This window comes from Pristis pectinata, chromosome 3 (assembly GCF_009764475.1).
Source record: "Pristis pectinata isolate sPriPec2 chromosome 3, sPriPec2.1.pri, whole genome shotgun sequence".
In the NCBI taxonomy this organism is placed as follows: Eukaryota; Metazoa; Chordata; class Chondrichthyes; order Rhinopristiformes; family Pristidae; genus Pristis; species Pristis pectinata.
In genome coordinates, this window is record NC_067407.1 from 102,524,156 (window position 1) to 102,545,102 (window position 20,947).

Here is a 20,947-nt window from a genome sequence, read left to right on the forward strand (position 1 = left end):
ATATTCAAGGCCTGGGCAAAGCAAATACAAGGTTTGGGCAAAATATATGATCTAATTACAAGAGTGGTGGTAAAAGATTTAAATCAGTGTTTGCAAGTGGGAATTGGACAGGAATGAGGGAAACTAATTTGGAGAGTTATGAGGAAAGAGCTGGGGAATGGAATCAATGGGATAGTTTTATGAGGAGCCAGCAGATTCACTGGACTGAATGGCCTCCTCCTATGCCATAATGATTCTATGTTCTAAAAGACCAATTCAATCATTTAACCAGAAATAACAGGTCAAGTTCAAACAAACTGTAGAAAGCAAAAGATTAAAATTTAAACTTCCTGCTTTGATGCACATATGGCCTGGCATAAAAACATACATGGACTCTTGCAGGGAGGATCCATGTGCTGCAGTTTCAACCTTCCTCCTCAGGAAGGATTGTTTGATTGGAGAAATTGACCAAATTCCATTTGCCCTTGACGTAATACAGATTTTATGAACTTAATAGTGACACATTCAAACTTAATTATAAACCAAAAATATGCCTGTTTTATCTTGGTTAAGGGGGCCATTTTTTAAAATAACCAAAATAGATCATCCTCAACTTGTGGAAAAGTGATCACAAAGTAAAAAAAAAAGCTACAAATGCTGCAAAGCTGAAATATAACAGAAATGGTGATGCTCAAGTCTGGCAGTTCTTGTGGAGAGAGAAGATGACTTTATGTTTCAGACTGATAACCATCGGATCAGAATAAGAGAAAAATTATGTTTAAAGTTGCTGAGAAGGGAAGGGGGTGGGGATGTCTATGATAGGTTGGAGTCCAAGTTTATCCGGTGACACATACTATTGGTACCATCTCAGGAAGGGTGAAGAATGCTTGTTGATCCAGATGGAAAGAAAAAGGAAAAACTGTTTCCAAACAAATCAGCTATTTCATTACTCTTAAACTTGTTTATTGACTTTGCCAATCTGCACTGTCCACTATTTCACTAATACTGTATACTACTAAAAGCTTGTTAAAGATTATCATATTTCATTTTTCAGAACAGAACATTGATGCGAGGGCAAGTTAGACAAATAAAGGAACTATATCTATATTTTTTTACTGTACCAAGTTTTACAAATAAATGCCCCATTTTCTCTTCATAGTATCGTAGAATCATACAAGTTTATTTAGCCCATATGTAACCACACAGCCAAAAAACACTGATGTGACAAGTCCCACTTTTCAGCTTTGACAAGATTCTTGTGATTTATGGGGCATAAAGTACTCAGAGTTTTTTTTAAAAACATAGAAACAGAGTATTTCTCCACTACCCTTTTAAACAGATGGTCTCTGGGTGAAATTTTCACTTCTACCTTTACTTTTATTCAGTGACCAATAATTACTGAACTTGCTATTCACTCTGTCTAGGCCTCTCATAATTTTATATACCTTGATTAAATTCCGCTTTGACTGTCTTCCCACTGTTCCAATTCCCTGCTCACGTTCAAATAGGTGCCTTAAAAGCAGACCTGGTTCCTCAACAAATCCAGAGACTTCAGTAAAATGGTGGTTTATTAAACATGATTATCATAACCCAGATCTAACAATTCCCTCTGTTACATAAAACTGGCAGATTAAAATTTCATCAGATCAGTACTACACTTTCCAACCTGTCATTACTTTTCATATTTCTTTAACACAGATCATTGGGTCTGGAGTCTATGCCACTTCTCAGAGCATTCTCATCAATACAGTTACTTACTTCTGTTCTCTCTCACATGCCCATTAACTCCAACATTTGGAGAGTTGGAGCAGGACATTTGAGAAGAGGTGAGCTGGAGGTTTCACCTTGCAACAGTCTAAATGAGGCACATTTGCAAATTGTTACCTGCTGATTGGCTTATCAACAGCAGCAAATAAAGGTAAGGCAAGTATAAGTGGAGTGGCTATTGTGTGAGTGGGGAGCTGAGGCTTTGGTTCAAGAGGATTAGGTGAGAAGAAGTGAAGGTAAGTCTCCAGTAAGTTTCTTACTTTCTTTAATTTGGTGTTCCCTGTAGTGCAGAGTAGTGAGAATAGCTCCAGGGTCAGTGGTGTGTTCAGCTTGTGAGATGTGGGAGTTTTGAGAGACATCCAGTCTCCCTGGTAACTACATCTGCATGAGGTGCATCCAGCTGCAGCTCCTTACAGACCATGTTAGGGAACTAGAGCTGCAGCTGGATGACCTTCGGCTCCTATGGGATACTGAGGAGTACATAGATAAGAACTACAGGGAGGCAGTCACTCTGAAGCTGCAGGAGGCAAGTAGCTGGGTGACTGTCAGGAAAAAGACTGAGAATAGGCAGATAATACAGAGTACCCCTGTGGCTGTTCCCCTCAATAACAGGTATACCACTTTGGATACTGTTTGGGGGGGTGATGGCCTACCAGAGGAAAGCCACAGTGACCAGGTCTCTGGTACTGAGCCTGGTTGTGTGGTGCAGAAGAGAAGGGGGGAGAAGAGGAGAGTGGTAGTGATAGGAGATTCCATAGTAAGGGAGGCAGACAGGAGATTCTGTGGATGTGAAAGAGACTCCCAGATGGTATGTTGCCTCCCTGGTGCCAGGGTCAGGAATATCTCTGGGTCCACAGCATTCTGAAGGGGGAGGATGAACAGCCAGAGGTTGTGGTACATATTGGTACCAATGACATAGGTAGGAAAAGAAATAAGCACCTGAAAAGTGACCATGGGGAACTAGGTAGGAAGCTGAAAAGCAAGACCTCAAGGGTAGTAATCTCTGTATTGCTGTCTGTGCCACGCAAGTGAACCACAACTTTGTTCATTTACTGTACAAGTAGATGCTGAGTGTAGAAAGACCGAGAAAGGATAGGCAGTTGAAAGGGCAAAATTGCAGTCAGTTGGATGGGCTGAAGTGTCTACTTTAATGCGAGAAGTATCAGGAACAAGGCTGATTAACTTGGAGCGTGAGTAAGTATGTGGAACTATGATGTGGTGGCCATTACAGAGACTTGGCTGTTGCGAAGTCAGGAATGGCTGCTGGATATTCCTGGATTTAGATGTTTCAGAAGGGAATGGGGTGGAGGTAAGAGGTGGGGGAGTGGTTTTGCTGATCAGGGACAGTGTCACAGCTGTAGAAAAGGAGGATGTCCTGGAGGAATTGTCCACTGAGTCAGTGTAGGTAGAGATCAGAAACAGGAAGGGAGTGTTCACTTTATTGGGAGCATTCTACTGGCCACCCCCCCAATAGCAGCAGAGAGACTGAGGAGACAATCGGGAGGCAGATTTTGGGGAGGTGCAAAAATAACAGGGTTGTTGTCATGGGTGATTTCAACTTCTCTAATACTGATTGGCACCTCCTTAAAGGGGATAAATGGGATGGAGTTTGTTTGGTGTGTACAGGAAGGATTCCTGACACAGTATGTGGACAGGCCAACAAGAGGAGAGGCCATACTGGACCTGGTACTAGGCAATGAGCCTGATCAGACTTCAGATCTCAGTGGGAGAGCATTTTGGCGATAGCGACCATAACTCCTTGACATTTACCATAGCCTTGGAGAGGGATAGGAGCAGATGATATGGGAAAAGATTTAACTGGGGGAGGAGGAATTATGATGGTATTAGGCAGGAACTTGAGTGTGTAAATTGGGAACACATGTTCTTGGAAGTGCATAGCAGGAATGTGGAGGTTGTTTAAGGAATACTTGCATGGGGCTCTGGATAAGTTTATCCCATTGAGGCAGGGCAAGAATGGTAGAGTGAAGGAACTGTGGTTGACATGAGATGTAGAACTTCTTGTCAAGAGGAAGAAAGAAGTTTACCTAAGGTTTAGAAAGGAAGGATCAGACAGGACTCTGGAGAGTTACAAGGTAGCCAGGTGGGAGCTTAAGAATGGACAGGAGAGCTAGAAGGGGGCATGAGAAGTCCTTGATGAGTAGGATCAAGGAAAACCCTAAGGTGGTCTACACTCTTATGAAGAATAAGAGGATGACTAGAGTAAGAGTCAGACCAATCAGGGATAAAAGAGGAAATGTGCCTGGAGTCAGAAGAGGTAGGGGAGGTCCTTCAGTATTCACCAGAGAGAGACCTTTATGTTTGTGAGGATGGCATACAACAAACAGATATGCTAGGGCATATCGATGTGAGGAAAGACAATGTGCAGGAACTATTGAACAACATCAGGATAGATAAGTCACCAGGACTGGATAGGAAGTATCCAAGGTTATTACGGGAAGCTAGGGAATAGATTACTGCACCTTTGGTGACAATCTTTGTCCTCCCTGGCCACAGGAATAGTGCCAGATGATTAGAGGGTGGTAAATGTTATTCCTTTAAGGGAGTAGGGATAACCTTGAATTACAGACCAGTGAGAGTCTTACTTCAGTGGTAGGCAAATTACTGGAGAAGATTCTTAAACAGGATTTATGGACATTTGGAGAAGCATAGGCTGATTAGGGACAGTCAGCATAGCTTTGAGGGGCAGATCGTGCCTCACAAGCTTGATTGAGTTCTTTGAGGATGTGACAAAGCACATTGAAGATAGAGCAGTGGATGTGGTGTACATGGATTTTAGTAAGGTGTTTGATAAGGTTCCTCATGGAAGACTTATTCAGAAAGTCAGGAGGCATAGGATCCAGGGAAACTTGGCTGTGTGGATTCAGAATTGGCTCACCCATAGACTGTGGTGGTAGATGGAGCGTATTCTGCCTGGAGGTCAGTGACCAGTGGTGTTCTGCAGGGATCTGTTCTGGGACCCCTGCTCTGATTTTTTTATAAATGACTTGGATGAGGATGTGGAAGGGTGTGTTAGTAAGTTTGCTGATTATACAAAAGGTTAGTGGTGTTGTGGATAGTGTAGAAGGTTGCTGTAGATTACAACAGGACATTGATAGGATGCAGAGTTGGGCTGAGAAGTGGCAGATGGCATTCAACCCAGATAAATGTGAAGTGAATCACTTCAGAAGATCAAATTCAAAGGCAGAATATAAGGTTAATGGCAGGGCTCTTAGCAGTGTGAAGGAACAGAGGGATCTTGGGGTCCACGTCCATAGATCCCTCAAGGTTGCCACACAGGTCAATAGGGTTGTTAAGAAGGCATATGGAGTGTTGGCATTCATTAGTCAGGAGATTGATTTCAAAAGCTGCAAGGTGATGTTGCAGCTCTATAGAACTCTGGTCAGACCACGTTTGGTGTATTGTTCAGTTCTGGTTGCCTCATTATAGGAAGGATGTGGAAGCTTTAGTGAGGGTGCAGAGGAGATTTACCAGGATGTTGCCTGGATTGGAGAAAATGTCTTGAGGACAAGTTGAGCAAGCTAGGGCTTTTCTCTTTGGAGAGGAGGATGAGAGGTGACTTGATAGAGGTGTACAAGATGAGGTGCAGATTGAGTGGACAGTCAGACTTTTTCCCAGTGTGACAATGGCTAACACGAGGGGACATCATTTTAAGGTGATTGGAGGTAAGTATAAGGGGGATGTCGGGGTAAGTTTTTTTTTACACAGCGAGTGGTGGGTGCGTAGAACGCACTGCCTGCAGAGGTTGTGGGGGGGGGGCAGATACATTAGGGACACTTACAAGACTTAGTTAGACATGAGTGATAGCAAAATAGGGGGCTATGTGGGAGGGAAGGGTTAGATGGATCTTAGAGCAGGATAAAATGTTGGCATAACATTGTGGGCTGAAGGGCCTGTACTGTACTGCAGTGTTGTGCTCTAACTCCACCCTGATTCTTCTGCTACCCTATTACAGTGCAGATAATTAACAGTAGTAATTAACCTACCAACTGGCACATTTGGGATGTGGGAGGAAATGCAGAGGAGACCCACAGGGTGAGAAAATGGGCAAACACTACACTAGAGGTCAGGATCAAATGCAGGTCTCTGGAGCTGCACGATAGTAGCACTACCTGCTGCCCTGCTCAATGATGTGGATCAAACACAAAAAAGCTGAGTGGACATGCAGCTTAGAAAGAAATCTGATATAGTCCAGTTATTCATCAGTGAAAAATCCCTTATTTCAATGATTGAAAAATCAATTATTTCATCTGTGAGGCCAAGAGTAGGCCTATTGGTTTGGCAGGTTGCAGTTCAATTCACATTTCCAATAACGAAGCCCACACCAGCTTTAAGTCACTATGTGGATAATTCCCAGGCCTGAGCCAACATTTGGCAGATAGCATTCATGTCATCCAAGTGCTAGGTGAGACCATCTCCAACAAGCCATCGTCCCCCTTTCTTTAACTAACTGTGCCTTCCAAGTCCCTGACTCTCCTGTCATTCAAAGGGGTCATCTTGAATCAGGAATGTAGCTGGATCAACTGGATCATTGTTTCAAAACCAGAGCACATGCTGGGTGCCTTGTGACAAATTACTTGCCTCCTGATCCCACAAACCCACCTCAGTCATCCACAAGGCCCACTGCCACATGTGAAATAATACTTTTCTGCACAGGGTGTCATAATCCTCAAGCAGCTGCAAAACAAAGACAGTTGATGGTGCTGAGCAGTGGTGCCAAGATGTACATTTATAGTACACCATGCACTACCTCTAAAGAATGCACAGCAGAAACTCTGCAGTTAATTCAGGCCCTTATTTTCTCTCATGATCTCAGTTCTAAGACGACAAGATCTGCTTCTTATGTTAACTTGGAGACAATTAGAACCTTCAAACCTCTCCTAAGATGATCTAACCCCTTCCTCCTTCAATCTCTTGAACTTGACCAACGTATCAGCCTCCACCACCACCCCAGGCAGTGCATTCCAAGCACCAACCACACTGGCTGAAAAAAAACCTCCCTCTGACATCTCCCTTGAACTCCCCACCCAGTACCTTAAAGCTATGCCCTCTTGTATTGAGCACTGGTGCCCTGAGAAAGAGGTGCTGGCTGTCTATCTATTCCTCTTGATATTTTGTATACCTCTATCATGTCTCCCTGCATCCTCCTCTCCAAAGAGTAAAGCCCTAGCTCCTTTAGTCTCTCCTCAGAATCCATACTCTAATCCAGGCAGCATCCTGGTAAATCTCCTCTGCACCCTTTCTAAAGCCTCCACATCCTTCCTGTAATGAGGTGACCAGAACTGGACACAGTACTTTAAGTGGTCTAACCAGGGTTTTGTAAAGCTGCATCACTACTTTGCGGCTCTTAAATTCGATCCCATGACTTGTGAAAGCTAACATCCCATAAGCTTTCTTAACTACCCTATCCACCTGCGAGGCAACTTTCAGGGATCTGTGGATATGAACCCCAGATCCCTCTGCTCCTCCACACTCCCCAGAATCGTGCCATTAACCTTGTACTCTGCCTTGGAGTTTGTCCTTCCAAAGTGTACCACCTCTCACTTCTCCAGATTGAACTCCATCTGCCACTTGTCAGCCCAGCTCTGCATCTTATCAATATCCCTCTAAGCTACAACAGCCCTCCACACTATTCACAACACCACTAACCTTTGTGTCATCTGCAAACTTGCTAACCCACCCTTCCACCCCCTCATCTAAGTCATTAATAAATATCACAAAAAGGTAGAGGTCCCAGAACCGATCCCTGTGGGACACCACTAGTCACAGCCCTCCAATCTGAATGAACTCCCTCTGCTTTCTACGGGCAAGCCAATTCTGAATCCACATGGCCAAGCCTCCCTGGATCCCATACCCCTGACCTTCTGAAGAAGCCTACCATGTGGAACTATGTCGAACACTACTAAAATCCATGTAGACCACATCTACTGCACTACCCTCATCAATCTTCCTGGTCACCTCAAAGAACACTATCAGGCTTGAGGCAAGATCTTCCCTTCACAAAGCCATGCTGGCTGTCCCTAATCAGTCCATGATTCTCTAAATGCTCACAGATCCTATCTCTTAGAATCCTTTCCAACAGCTTACCCACCACAGATGCAAGGCTCACTAGTCTGTAATTCCCTGCACGCTCCCTACCACCTCTTTTGAATAAGGGGACAATATTTGCTGCCCTCCCTGATGGTCAATTCAACACAGTAATAAATTGGCACAGGTGGGGTGAGGAGAGGCTGTCAGGGATCAGAAACCACTTATTGGTAAAGTTGATAGATAGATAGTGCTATGTGATACATGTGACATGGTGTAAGAGTGGTCAGCACTCTGATTTAACATGATAGTAATGTTTTTAATACCACTGGCATGACCAAATCATTGTAGGTGAGGATCTTATGAATCAATTCCCAAAGCCTACAGCAGCTGTGTTTAGTTATTTGACTTCAGTTTAAGTAGTTTGATGGGAATCAAACTGTATCATGTACAATCATGGGTACAGAAGTCAGATGAATTTCTTGTATTATGGTATGACAATGGATCACCCAAGCAATTTTTCAATTATTTTTCTTCAGGTATACTTTTAGGATTATACATGGATGCATTGGACCTCCACATGGCTAGTCTGAAATTCAACTCATTTTTGATTTAATATTTTCACTTACCTCTGATAGCAAGTTAAGACACTATTTTGCAGGAATTGTTGTCTGTAGGTTCAAGCAGAAACTGATCTGTTGTCACTTGGATGGTTTCTAAAGAACAAGAATGCAGATTGCATCAGTCTTGTCATTATACAGAAGCCAGTAATCTACCACAAAAAATCAAATTTCTGTATCAAAAAAATAATTCTCAATTCTCTTACAATTCAATATCAAAAGAGCATTCATTACTGAAATCAATTAATGCACAGTAAGAGGCCAAATACCAGAAATGAGGCTCACCAAATGTTTTAACAATTCACTTCAAATAGACCTAGATGTTCAGCTACGTCAAGTGCCACTAACCTTCACTGGGATAAATCCTAAATTATCAAATACAAGAATCAAACAGGATACCCATTTCGATCATTTAAGCTGCAGTAACTTTTTCTACACAAGTGATTACATTTCAAGAAGAAAAATGCAGCAAGAATTGTCACCAAGTTGACAATGCCAGAAGTGCAATGAAAGATGCCTTGTACTTGGGGATTGGACAAGGAACAGTAAAATCTGATCCAGATCCCTACAAGATGCCAGTGTTGAATGTGGCATACCAATGAGCAATGGTGCAATTCAGTAACAAAAACATGTTTTGTGTTTGAAGTGACATCCCCTGCTGAGGCATGAAAAGGTCCAGTGGCAAGGTAGTTCTGTAGTCATTTTCACTTCTATTGAGTGCATCATTTGAATGCGGTTACTGGCTGCAGATATAGTTAGAGAATAAACCTGAAACTGCAGCCACAAGAGACTGAAGATACTGGAACCTAGAGGAAAAAGCAAGCAACTGGAAGAATTTAACATGTCAGGCAGCATCAATGGAGGGAAATGGACAGTCAATGTTTTGGGTTGAGACCCTTCAGACAAGCCCAAAGGTGCAGTCTGTTCAGGTATGATCTCTTGCCATTCCTTGCCACAAACCTGGCAAATGACATGCATGCTGCTTTGGGTTAAATACTCTTTCTAAATGTCAGCTTACTTTCTCCTTGAAGCTAACAACAATGACACTAATATTTACTCAAGGCTGGGGAAGGTAGCCAGTGAGGCAGTGGAGGAAAGAAGAAAGTTTATTGGTCAGAACATTTATGCCACCAGGTTCAAGAACAGCTACTTCCCTTCAACCATTCAGTTCTTGAACCAACCAGCAAAACCCTTATCAGCACAGTTGAGCAACACTATGATCACTTTGCACTAGAATGGACTTTTTGTTCCATTTGTTCTTTGTAAAATTGTGTATAATTTATGCTTAATTTGGTTTTCTTATGGATGCTGCTTATATGATGCTATCTGCCTGTGCTGCTGCAAGTAAGTTTTTCATTGCACCTGTGTATACATGTTCTTGTGCATATGACAATAGACTCTGCTATAGACTGAAGGTTAAGTCAATCATTGAGAGAAGTGGGGGAAGGGGTCTGCTTAACCTGATTTTTTTTTTAAAACCTGCTGTCTGTAGTACAGGCAGAACATTAAAGGCTGTAAGTTTGTGGATCTAGCTTCTATTTACCTGATAACAATTTAATTTGAGTTAAATTGGAGATTTACAGGTTTCAGTCACGAGCCACTTCAAGAGTAGATTAGTTTCTCATACTAATCCATCTCTATTAAAGCTGAATGGGTGAACTGGGATTGGATTGGAGAATTTTCACATTGAAACTCAGTTGCTTTGTCTCATCTTTCTTGCTGGATACAATGGGGGTACATTCACATTATTGGTTCTCCAGCAAAGTACTTATCCACCCTTAGTTCTGCTAGCACCCTCAGTGTTTTAATGATGTTACGTGCAAATCAAGTGAGCCTGTGCAATTGGTTACATTTTAGTCCTGATGCAAGGTTTTAACTTAAGATCAGCAATTCCTTCTCTCTCCACCCACCCCCTGCGCCAAACAAATGCTGCTCAACTTCACCTGGATTAACAGAATTTAACTGCCAAGCACAAAACTAAATATTACTAGGTGTCTATTGCAAATAAATGTATGGGGGTGGGGGGTGGGGGGGGGGGGGGGAGATGGTACAAAACAGAAATCATGTTATTTATGGATTTGTTTTTCTCAATACATTGGAAACTTGGAGAAAAGGTTTTCTTTCAAGTCTCCAATTGAAAGCAATTCTATTGTATCACAGTGCACAACAAAACCATGTGGTGGAAGAATGGACTTACTAACATTTACAAACCATGGTTCTAAACTCATTCACTAACTTTATGGTAAAACAGAGCAATTCCCAGCAATGGCAAGATCTGTTTACAAAGTTGAAGATTAGCCTGTAACTTAATGCAGGGGACTCTATGACAGTATACTAGTTTGATCTATTTTGTAGACTGGAAGAACTGACTAAATAGTGTAGTGACATATAATATATGTAGCACAAAAATCTTTTGTCCACTACTTCAGCAATTATTTTCATTTACTAATCCCCATCCCCACAAAAAATAACTTTCTCTCTCTCTCCTGTAGCTTTTGTAAAAGAGGGAGGGGGAACATACAAGGGAAGCAGTGGAGATGGGGAGTAGTTATTTAATTTCTCACTTTCCATAATATTTTCCACCATGTCTGTATTAAATGAGGGGCTGCATGGATCCTAATGTACTGTAAATTCTACATGTCACTTTGTTCTTATTAATACAATGAAATATTAAAACAAAAGGAATCTCCATTTGCAGAGGGCAAAACCTTGTTTCACACTGTCGCAAAATAAGCTCAGTAGACAATAGAAATTGTAGTTACAATAAAACTTGTGAATTGTGCATAAATTGCACCATGGTTATAACAGCCAACCTCAAACTGCAACAATGATACTGCCTGCTATTTTTACTACTTACATTATTACAAATTGATTCTAAATATTTGACCAAGGATCAGGTGGATAAAAGCATGTTCTTGCCAAAGCATTTTGATACACTTATAATTCAAAACTGTACTTGAATCTTCAAACCACCAAAGATGCAAACAGCAAAGTTCACTAATGATTACTTAATGATGAGAATTATTTTCAATTACTATTTGCATAGTTGCTTGAAGTAGTTTTGGCAATGAGTTTTTGGCTACCACTTCAATCTTGTTTCTGTATTAACTTTTCACTCACCTTGTAAGATGGAATTTTCAGTAACTGCAATAAAACTCTTCCAATAAATGTTTCATTTATCAAGATCGAACATTTACTGTGTGGTTTGCAGGTTGGGTCCAGGGCTAAGGAAAGTTGGGGGGCGGGGATGGTAGGGGTAGCAGACTATTCCATTACATTGTGTTCATAGCAGGGTATCTGGAGGCATTAATAGATATGACTTAAGTGGAAACTTGCTTCTGAATTTAAATACTTGAATAGTTCAGAAGAGTTGAAGAACATTCAAGCACAAAGATTGACTAACACACACCACCAGATATGTTTCACTGAATTTGGTGCATTAAATTTATGGACTAACAGACCCACTAACTCTTGCCTTCAAAGCTGACAGGAGCCCTTGACTAAGTCCTTTCTATTTCTGAACTTTTATCTTCACATCCTCCTTGCTTCCTTTGAGAATCATGTTAGAATTCCCCTTACCTTCATTTTTCACAGCACCAGCCTTCACGCTCAGTAGGTAATCCTCCAAAATGATGCCATCATCTGCTAGATCTGCCTTTTTTGTACTCTCAGTATTCTGAAGTTGTTCCCTCCAGAACACAATGGTTTCCTCCTCCCTCTCCACCAGTAACCATTCCCCATCCCTCAGCATATTCCCATACAACTACAGGAAGTATAATATCTGTCCTTTTTACTTCCTCCCTCCCCACTACCCCAATATACTTTCCTGTGAAGCAGCTTGTACCTTTTTCAATTTTGTAGACTGCATTTGGTATTACCTAGGTTCTGGAATGGAGGCAACAGTTGAACAGTTTCCCACTCTTCACAAAGATTAACTCCACTCCAGTAAGACACTTTTAGGGGTAAGGTGAAGTAACATCTGCCTCACCCCAAAAGGAAGATTTTTAGGAAGGGGGTTGGTGCAATGGCATAGCCTTGCTTAACTCTTCTGCATTGGGATTTGATCTACAGTGGATCTGTTAGTGAAGATCACAGCTTGCATGACTTCATGATACAGAGAGAGGATGGCAACAAAAATTTGCGAACAAATGAGAAGTATTCTCCAAAATACTTCTAGATTGACAGCTCAGGCTATTCATTCCATATTCAAGATGCACTGCAGTTACTCACCAAGGCTTATTCTCCAGCATCTCTTAATCCAGCATTAAAGGCATTATTAAGTTTTCCATCATGTCACACGCTATCCTGACTAGGGTACGTATTACCATAGCCCTCCTTTGTCATTGGGTCAAAATCCTGGAGCTCCATGCCTAACAGTACTATGGGAGTACCTTGTCAATAAGGAGTTCAAAAATGCACTTGATTCCCTTCTTGAGGGATTAGTAGTTGGACTCCTCAGGAAAGCCAACTTGCCCCCAACGAAGGCAAAAAAACCACTTCCTTTCCCCACTACTGGCAATACCAAAGCCCCAAGCTCTGGAATTACATTCCCAAATCTCTTCACTTTTTAAAACTGATCTCCAAGAAACCTTTACTTTCCCCTTCCCTATGTTTGCTTTGTTGCCTCAACTTCACTTTGTGTTTGATTACAGTGTGAAGTCAATTGGGGCATTTTTCATTAAAGGTGTAATGTAAATGCAAATGTAAGACATTAAAAGTGAGCTTTTAGTGATACAAATCTGGTTGCGTTAAATAGCCCTTTAACACAAATTTATTCCATATGTAGCCCTTAAGCACAAGCTACTAATCTTCGATGCCAAAGTAGCTTTGACGTAATTGTGCTTCTATCTTTTCTCCCTGTTACTGTATTAAAAGACTGAACATTTGGAAAAGGAAAATATTATTACTATTGTTTTCCATATTAAAAAATTCCAATGAAGTCCAAATTCATCATTATAAAGAAACTAAGGACTACAGATTCTGGAATCTAGATGAAAAACACTGATGCTGGAGGAACTCAGCAGGCCAGGCAGCATCTGTGGAGAAAAGCAGGCAGTCAATGTTCTGGGTCAGGACCCTTCTTCAGGACTGAAGATAGGAAAAGGGGAAGCCCAATACATAGGAGGGAAAAGCAGAGCAGTGATACGTGGACAAAAGAGGGGAGGCAGGGTGGGCACAGGGAGGTGATAGGTAGATGCAGGTCAGAGGTAGTGATAGGCAGGTGCAGGGAAGGAGGGGAGAGCAGATCCACCTGGGGATGGGTCAAAGGTAAAGAGGGAAAAAAAGAGAGGCTAGGAAAGGGAAGAAGAGGCATGGTTGGTTGGGGGTGGGGGTAGAGGAGATTACTTAAATTGGAAGAATTCAATGTTCATACTGTTAGGCTGCAAGGTTCCAAGATGGAAAATGAGGTGCTGCTCCTCCAGTTTGCACTTGGACTTCTGGCAGTGGAGAAAGCCAAAGAATGACATATCTGTAATGGAGTGGGAGTTGAAGTGACTGGCAACAGGGAGATACAGGTCGTGGTTACAGACAGAATGCAAGTGTTCTGCGAAACAGTCACCTAGTCTGTGTTTGGTCTCGCCAATGTTGAAGAGGCCACACTTGGAGCACCGAATGTAGTAGATGATATTAAGGAAAGTGCAGGTAAATCTGTCTCACTTGAACAGACTGTTTGGGTCCCTAGATGAAGGTGATGTAGGGGCAGGTGTTGCACCTACGGTGGGGGCAGCAGGAAGTCCCCAGGGTGGGAGCAGGACGGGTGGGGAGGGAGGAGTGAACTAAGGAGTCACGCAGAGAGTGGTTCCTGCAAACAGCAGAAAGGGGTAGGGAGGGGAAGATATGCTTGGTGGTGGGATCTCAGAGATGGCGGAAGTGGTAGCAAGTGATGTGTTGGATACGTAGGCTGGTAGAATACAAATTAATGAAACTTAAGATTTCATGAGGCTCCCTAAATTCCATTCCATCCCATTCAAAGATCAGGCATTCACTTCAGCAAATTTAGCAGGATGTTAAGTACCACAAGACTAACCATTCAGCCTGAATTTGAAATGTATTAGCTCAAGATACTAAAGCCATCTGGTATCCTTCAAGCTTGTAGAAGTATGAAAACTGACTTCTGTAAAATCAGCTTGAATTTGCAGCTTGGTTCAGCAGTATTTGTACTTTTGAAACAGAAGTATATGGGAGTAACCATCAATTAAAAACTCACATACATAATCCACGCTGATAAATTAGTACAGTGTAGAGACTTCTAGCTGAGATATGTCTGAGGTTCCACCAATCTACATAAGAGGCCAAGATTTGCCTTTCAACTAACACCATCAAAATTATATTAATGTCATTGTTATTTCCATTAATGAAATCCCACCTTGATGCAGTCTGAGCTGTAAGATCAATCACTCATCAGAAGAAAACACATCATTCCTCTCTAGTACAACCTTAAAATTGCCAATAAAACAACTTGCTTTCCAATGTGGAAGCTAGTAACAAAAAGTTTTGATTTGGTTGTTAGATAAAATTCAAGGGCTATAATGTGCAAATGAAAAGATAACTTTCTGAATTGTGTTTAATCCCAGTAGCACTGCTCACTATTTACTAAGCAAACACAGGCCAATAAACCACACTGGCTTCTTCGATTCATATTTCGCATTCACTCATTAATGTGGTACTAAACATCAGGTCCACAAGTAGATCTCAAATTTGCTCAGTTCCAGCAAATAGACTTTGTAATATTGTCAAGCAAGGTTAAAATTAGAGTCAAGTTTGCTCTGTTCTCAATTCAGACAGATTTAATAACTTCAGATTTTTTTTAATAAAAGGTGGCCATTTGGTCCACTGAGTCATAGAAATGTGCTCTTTGCTGCTGACCATCAAGCACTCACTTGTGCTAATCCTGCACTAATTCAATTTTGTTCACTCCAAATTCCGCCACTCACCTACACCATGTGGAATTTAAATTGGTCAGTTAACCTACCAATCCATCTTTGGTATGTGGGAAGAAACTGGAGCACTTGGAAGAAATCCACACAAATCATAGGGAGAACGAGCAAAATCCATTCCTGTTGGTCCCAATCCCCTGCATTTCACTGTAACCTATTCTCTCATCACCACCTCCCTCCCCTCACCCACTGACTCTCCTACAATCCACCTACAGTTGGAACTATTTATATTTCCCCATTAAACTACCAACCAGCATATGTCTGGGATGTGGGAAGAAACCAGAGCACCTGGAGGAAAGTGCAAACCCCAAAAACACTGTACTGGAGGTCAGAATCAAACTTTGGGTCACCAGAGCTGTGCGGCAGCTTGACTTGTCAGGTGTTGTTTAGCAATTGAAGAAAAGGAACACTGCGAGAGGAACTTTGGAAATGTACCCATATAAAACAAAGCAAATCAAGAAAATAAAATACTTATTGATCACCTTGTGCCCATCTCGCCTCCCCCCTTTTGTCCACCTATCACTGGTCTGCTTTTCCCTCCTTTATATCAGGCTTCCCCTTATCCTATCTTCAGTTCTAAAGAAGGGTCCTGACACAAGACGTTGACTGCTTGCTTTTCTCCCAGGATGCTGCCTGGCCTGCTGAATTCCTCCAGCAGGATAGTATTTTTCATCTAGATTCCAGCAACTGCAGTCCTCGGTTTCTCTTACTTATTGATCACTATAGCTATTTTGGCAGCAGAGCAAGAAAATTTCTGTTTCATACAATAGCACTTCCATTGTAATTCTAGTGTCAGAACCTGGGAGATTAGATGGTCAATCAAATTAATGGTTTGCTTTATAATTCACTATTTTCCTTCACAAGTTTTATGAAAGAAAATTGTATGCTGCAGTTTCTCTGATTTTTAAAAGTATCTGCTCTTAAGTCCATTTCAAAGAGCTGGATTCCTGCACTCTACTTCTTAAATAGTCACATTTTTATGATGTGTAAGTGGCAGACATTTGTATTATCACGTGCAAAATTCACTGAGCTGAATGATTACAGGAGGTACTATCAATGCAAATGCAATTCTAATTGCTTTAAAATGAACTCTGGCTCTGATGTCAGGCAGCTGGGTGCTGTGTAAATGCTCCATCAGTGGTGGGGCAAAGGAATTCAGGGATACACAAGATGGTTAAACAGATTAAGCACAGGAAAGTAAGTATTACAATACCACATGACCATTATGGGATCAGATTCTGGCAAATCCAAAATGAATTATGTCAAGTTTTGTTTCTGCGTGAGAAGCTTGCATTTCGTACAGGTACCTACAAGTTAGGAACTTTCAGGCTTGCATTTGTAGTACTCAAATACTTGGAAGAAAAAAGACTGCAGTGACATGCTGTACTGAAAGAAAAACAAGAATGGTAATGATATTAAAGTATTTCTTAAGGCACTGAAAATTTATCCAAATGTTGTGGTTAATCTGAGACCTTAAAAATGTATTATTCTTGGAATTAAGAGGACAACATGATTTCTATAGTCACCTCAAACTGGATTTCCCCAGTCAAATAATGCAAGGGGAGTTAAAGAATTTTCACCAGATGACCAGTTTGTGAACTGGGACTTGATTTGATATTTGCACAAAAATTGGAAAAATGTTCCACTCTCTGCCAGAATATTTTTTCACCTTGAGAAGCATAATATGCTCAAAACATTCCAGAAAGGAATTTATTACCATTTGGCTCAGGCATTCTGATTTTACATTTAAATCCAAAATATTTTGCACCAAGTTATATTAGCAGAGGCTTTTAAAGATCATTTCTCCAAAACGTCAATTCTCCATACCATGGCTTTTAAACGGAGATTTCATGAAGGGATCCAAAGGTGCTCCTAAAGAAAGATCTGTACTGCAGTCAATGGGATTTTTCTATTTTTTGACTTTGTTTCACTATGTGCTCAATAAAAAAGTTAGGATACAGGTTCCTCTGACATCAATGTTTACAAGGGTTCCCATACTAAAGTGTGAAAACTACTCCTTTGCTCTGTATACATTATTATATTTCAATTAAAATTCCAGAAACCATCTGAAATAGTTCATCCCACTTAATAAAACTAAATTAAACCTTTTATTTCTCTATAAGCATTCAACAAGAGTTTTTGTTTTCAGCATCAGAAACAGGAAGTTATTTTGATCAGTTTGTCACATAAATACAGATTTTCTGGCATTCAGTTAAGACTTTGAAACTCGAGGACTCCAAGTTCTCACAACAATGAGGACAGAAGAATATGTGAAATATTTCACACTGCAGATCAACTGACTGTAAGATGCAGTAAAGCAAAGCTATTAACAACTGTAAATAACTTCACTCCTCGCGTACAAATTAATCAAGTACATGAAGTATTCCAGGCATTCTGCTTGGAGTGTAGATTAGTAGCAGATGGCAAATGCCACAAAATACAAGGCCAAAGATAACATCGGATATGAAGCTTTAATCCATAGTCACTCAGGAAACACATTCTCATCATTAATTCAAAAGCACCTTATGTACAATGCCCATGATTTAATTCATAGTTGGTATGCAAGCAGTAAATCATAAGGATGTGGCAAAGGTTTTTCCAATGCTGACACTGTATCTTAGCATATCCACAGTTACTCTTTTATAACAATTCATCTGTGCTTTATACTCAACTTCAGAAGGTTAAATAAACAATTCAAGCAATGATATAAGTAATTGAAAAATTCCAATTGTTTTTTTTAAAAATATTTCAAATAGGAAATAAATACAAACCTTTCTGTCCCTACTCTGGCTTTGTAAAAAAAACTAATTACCACCAGATAATTCTGGAAGGAGAATTTGCTCCAAAACAATTCTGACAGACTTTCTTTTTGTCACTGCTTAACAACAATGATATTTTCAAGTAAACAGAAGTGGCGAGTCACTGCAACGCTTTTGGCTATAATACCTTGGAAGCAATGCTCTTTTCCATTTGGCACAAGTCAATGAACAAGACTGGTATAAATTTTGTTTCAACAAATAAAATTGAGTTGTGCACTGTAGATTAATTTTCTAAAAGGACATATCTGAGAAAACACTTAAGAGGGAGATGCCAATTTCAAGAAGATTATTAAAACAAAATAAAAGGGTGAAATGTTCCATTCTAACACCATGGAGGAATACCTAATGAAAAAAATTCCAACACTTATACATAAATACCTCAAACTGTCCAGATTAGTAAATCATATATGTTGAATGGTTACTGGACTTTACAACAGTTACAGGACTTGTCTTATTATTATAGATTCACAGTATCATGTTAACTTGTGAAAGAACAGATTTGCTCTCTAACATTGTTTCTGCTCCATTCACCCCAACAACACCAATCCCAAGAAACACCTGCAAAATTCCATCCATACAAAATCATGCACTGGAAAATGCAATAAAGTTATCACTTTTCTGAAACAACAGAGTCACATAATAAATAAATGAACTAGGAGTAAGCAACTTGGCACCTTAAACCTCCTCTGCCATTCGAGGAGATTAAGACCAATCTGAATATAATCTTAATTCTGCATTCCCACCAATCTCCTGTAAACTTTCAGCCGCATTGCTCCTGAAGAATCTTTCTAACTCTTAAAAATATCCAAAGACTGCTTCACCGTGCTTTGAGACAAAGACTCAAACTCCCAGAGAGAAAACATTTTGCCTCATCTTTTTAAATGGACACCATTTCTTTTTAATGAGTGACCCCTAGTTCTGGATTCTCACCAAGAAGAAAAATCCCTCTGCAATCTCTCACCACCTTGATCAATTTGTTGCACAATCAAGGTGTTATGGTAATCACCTAATGTTTTGGAACACAAGGACTGTGAATTCTCAGAGGTGTAGGTAGGAATGTGGAGTTGAGATTACAATCAGATCAGCCAGGATCTCATTGAATGCCTGGAAAGTTTCAAGGTGCCAAGTAGACAAGCCCTTCTCCTAACTGATATGTTCCTATATGACTATGTTGATTTGATAACTTCCAAAGATCTTTTCCCCCTGAAATTACATTATTGCAGTTTCCAGGTCATTATATTGAATGTGTGGATTGAATTTTGTACAATTCTACAGCTATTCAAAAAACAGCTTCTATCCCACTGTTATAAGAGTATTGAATGGTCCCATCCCCTCGTATGGTAAGATGGATTCTTGACCACATGTTATGGCCTTGCACCTTATCGTCTGCCTGCACTGCATTTTCTCTGTAACTGTAACACTATATTCTGCATTGTTATTATTTTTCCCTTGTACGACCTCAATGCACTGATGTGATGAAATGATCTGTATGAATGGCATGCAAAACAAAGAATTTCACTGAGCCTCGGTATATGTGACAATAATAAACAAACCAATTTAGATGGAGAGAATGTGGAGGGATGAGAAAGCAGGAGTTCAGTGTACAGCTGCATTATAGCAGTTCAGGTAACAGAAATTTGCCCTTAGGGAATTTACAAATCACTACCAAAAGAATTTGAGATACACAATAAAAATTTACTCTAATGGAATGTATGCAAAAAAATAAAAACAAAGAACTGAACTAGTTTACTAAAGACATTGATGGCTAGCTGCTGGTTCACAGTGGGAGGCCACTTAGAACTACTTTGGAAACCAAGGAGGCAATCTCTTCTATTGATACTTGTATAACAGTTCTTTATCAAATAAAGTAACACCCATTTTTTGTTATTTAAAACAACGACCCTTTCTCTTCTGTTAACAATACAACCAAAATTCCCTTGCCTATCGACCATGGACCCGTTGGGGCATTACTGTTGAGAGAAAAACTTCCCATAGGAATACATCTCCACTTATAGCATGGGATTCAATGGAAAAAAAAGTTCACATTATTGAAAATCCCGATACAGTCAGTTTTCTTAAAACACAACCCTTCAATAACATGGGGGTACACTGCAATCGTGCTGAAGTGATCTATTTTTCACCAAGTTAATCTGGCACTATGCATGAAGCATTGTTAACTTTTTGTACGTCAGTAACTATACAGCAAATGCTACATTATATAGCATTGCCAAAATGGTCAAATTCACATTTTCCCACACTATACCCCATTTGCCAGATCTTTGTCCACTCCCCTAATCCACTGATATCCATTTGCAGCCTCCTTATTTCCTCTTCACAACTTATGTTCTTTCTGTGTCATCAGCAATTTTAACCACCATACCCCTAGTGCTCTCATCCAAGGCACTGACATAAATTATGACAAGTCAAGGCCCAACCATTGATCCCTTTGACATACTACTCATTGCACCTTGCCAGCCAGAAAAAGACCCATTTAACTTGCCCTCCATTTTTATTTAGCCAGCCAATCTTCTATCCATGCTAATGCTAGCTCCTGCACTATAAACTTTTATCATTTGCAAATCATGCATTTCCACACTAACTCCATATAATATTCAGTAATGAGTTGTTTTATGAAAATTCTTTGAGACATCAGGCTATTACGCTAAGAATCAAACACAGCAGACTTGCAGTGATGGGTGGTTAACAGCCAGCCAAACAAAAAGACTGCAACAACAAATTAAAATTCATGCTTAAGCCATGGTAGTAAAAATCTATTTTG

General features: G+C 40.4%; 1 protein-coding gene across 1 annotated transcript in view; it reads right to left on the reverse strand.

Annotated features, from left to right (window-relative positions):
* The window catches only part of LOC127567999 (spectrin beta chain, non-erythrocytic 1-like), a 211,368-nt gene that overhangs the window by 158,857 nt on the left and 31,564 nt on the right, over positions 1 to 20,947 (reverse strand). The window contains 1 exon segment of the mRNA XM_052011244.1: positions 8,421 to 8,507. The gene's annotated coding sequence lies outside the window, so the exon portion shown is untranslated.